The sequence below is a fragment of the Fukomys damarensis genome, unplaced genomic scaffold (genome assembly GCF_012274545.1).
Source record: "Fukomys damarensis isolate Sample0158 unplaced genomic scaffold, DMR_v1.0_HiC HiC_scaffold_13, whole genome shotgun sequence".
Lineage (NCBI taxonomy): Eukaryota > Metazoa > Chordata > Mammalia > Rodentia > Bathyergidae > Fukomys > Fukomys damarensis.
Window position 1 is genome coordinate 1,694,809 of NW_022900925.1, and position 3,203 is coordinate 1,698,011.

Sequence of the window (3,203 nt, forward strand, 5' to 3'; positions counted from 1 at the left end):
TATATGTGGTGCCAATAATTGAACCAGTGGACTTGTGTGTGCTAGGCAAGCACACTACTACTGAGGTACATCCCCAGATCTATAAAAAATACCTACAAAAGGGTTATTTCAGCTCATAATTTTGAAGGTTTCAGTCCAACACCAGTTGATCTCATTGTTTTGGGCCCATGAGGAAGCAGCACATCACAGAAGGAGAAAATGGTGAAACAAAACTGCTCATTTCATGCAAAAAAGAGTTAAAAAAGAGCTGGGGTTCTATAGTCCTCTTTTGTGACATGTCCCTCAGTGGTGTAACTACCTCTCATTAGGCCCCACCTCTCAAAGCCTCCACCCCTTCCCAGTAGCACCACCCTGGGGACTAAACCTTTCACATATAGGCTTTGGGCACTCCAGATCTAACTGTAGCAACATGAACGAAAAATAGGAAAATGAAGATGCTGGTACTGGCCGTAAATTCAGATTTCAAAATATTAATACAATTGAGAGGGTCATAGTCTTACAGCGGGTCTCTGCTGGTTCATCTGTGAAGGAAAAGAATTGAAGGAAATGAGGAACATGCTAGCAAGGTGTAGCTAATTTATTCTGAAAGGAAAGTTATAAATTATATATAGACGCTTAGGGGATAGAAGCCTTTTTATGGCTCTTAAGTCTTAGTTTTTGAACTTGTTTTCTTTAATACATACATTATTTTTCAAGTGTATACATTTTTCTCTTAATATTTTTATGTTTTACTATCATAATAATATTCTATAATATTTATGGAATACAGAGTGATACTTCAGCTCATGTATATGTGTAATCAGATAAGGGTGATTGGCACATCCTTTGCCTCTAGTATGTTTGACTGTATTTGATTTCTTTGACTGTATTAATGTTGGAAATGATTCTGTCATCAGAGTGTAATCCAATACTGTGATTTTGAAATTACAGTATTTAAACCTAGAGTCAGCCTGTATTACATTCTTTCTTGGAAATTATCTGTCCTTAAGGAGAACCCCTCAGACCTAGAAGCAGGCAAGAAATGTTCCATCTTTTGGTGATAATAATTATATCGTCACCTCACATTTACACATAGCACTAACTTGCAATTAACTCTGGTAGCATTGGAACCCCTGGACTGGGAGGCATGCACTTTCTGGAAGCCTTTCCTTTTTTGTTTGTTTCAAGACAATTTCTGGTCTTCTGTGTTCAAGCCTCTCTGTCTCCTAGAAGCTCTGCCAGAGTTTGCTTCAGCCAGAACAAACCTGGCAGCACAAAAGTCAGAAAAGGGCAGCTGCTATGTGTGCAGCCATCCACCTGGCACCCTGCGTCAGCCTCTCTGGTCTGTCACTACATTTCATTGTCACTTCAGCCTGATGGAGAATGAGGTATTTTACCCAAATGAAGGAAACTTAACTGTAGAAAGATTAAATAAGTTTGGCTTTGTATTTCCCATGCCCACTCCAGGTGTCCACACTGAGTGGCCACTCTTTCTAATTTTGTCATCAGTTTTTTTGTTGTTGCTGTTCCATTAAGTTTATTGGTACATTTTAGGTATACATTATGATCACATTCATAATTGGAAATTTGTACCTGTACATGATATATCTTGGTTCTTGTTTTTTCCTCATCCCCTTCCTTCCCTTTGACCCCTCCACCCCCCATTTACAAAAACTTTGTTTCCATTTTTCTTCTCATATTTTTTCTTCCTTTCTTTTCCCCCACTCGCCTTCCTACTTCCCCTTCCCTTTTGGACCTTTTCTTCCTATTTTGCATTATCCATTATACCTTTTGGTCCTCATTTACTCTTGCAGTTTCTCACGCCAGAGAAATTATTCATCATCTACATGTGTGTCCTATGTATTTCACTGTCATCAGTCTTATTAACACATCTGAATTACAGCCAATTCTTATCCTCTTTTCTCTGAGGAGCCCTTTGTGTAGATCTTGTCTTACCTGATAGGTGTAGGCTTTAGAGGATAGAGATTGGGATGTTTCCTTTGCAGTAATAGTTTCCTACATGCCCCATAAACAGTTTTCCTCAAGATCAAGAGAGGGCATCAAGCCCCACCCCCATCCCAAAGCTGTAAAGAAATCCCACCACCAGGTGGCAGCCCTTGTCAAAAATGCAAATCTGTCCTTTCACTGTCTTGTCTCTGAAGAATGGTTTAGATACCTGAATCCAGGAAACCTTCTCCTTATTCATTGTTTCAATAAATATTTTTTGAGTGCTGACTGTATGCTTGTCATACATCAGTGTCCTCTATGATTGAGATCCATCAGTGTCCAGGAGAAAGGTCCTTTATGGAGCCACCCAAGTAAGACAGAGAAGAGGAGAAATTTAAGCCAGGTGAACAACTGGGAAAGAGAGACTATTCAGTATTTATACATGTGTGACTTATTTATTTCACTTAGGAGTATATCCTCACTATGTATCCATTTTCCTATGAATGAATCTATTTTCTCACTCTTTATGGCTGAATAATATTCCATTTTATAGAAAAACCACATCTTCTTTATCCAGTTTCCAACGGATGGGCAAATAGGCTGTTTCCATGTTTTAGGTATTACAAACTGTGCCGCTATAAACATGGGTGCGCATACTTTTCTGTGATACGATTCTTTTAGTTCTTTTGGAAAGATACCCAGCAGAAGGATGGCTAGGTCAAATGGAACCTCTAGTCCAAGTTCTTTGAGGTATCTCCATATTGATTTCCACAGTGGCTGCACCAGTCTGCACTCCCACCAACAATGGAGAAGGGTTCCTTTCTCCCCACAACCCCGCCAACATTTGTTGTTGTGTGATTTCTTGATAGCAGCCATTCTTTGTGGAGTGAGGTGAAATATCAGGGTTGTTTTCATCTGCATCTCTCGAATGATCAGTGATGTGGGACACTTTTTCATATATTTACTTGCTGCTTTTACTTCTTTGTCTGAGAAATGTCTGTTCATTTCAGATGCCCATTTTTGAATCGGGTCTTTATATTTGGGGAGCTGATTGTTTTGAGTTCTTTATATATTCTTGATAATAGTCCTTTGTCTGAGGAACAGCTGGTAAAATTTTTTTCCCACATTGTAGATTGTCTCTTAGTTCTGCTGATGGTTTCTTTTGAAGTACAGAAGCTTTTTAGTAAGATGAGATCCCAGTTGTTGATTCTATCTGCTAATTCCACAATCAGCCCCCACAAATATAAAGACCCGATTCAAAAATGGGCATCCGAAAT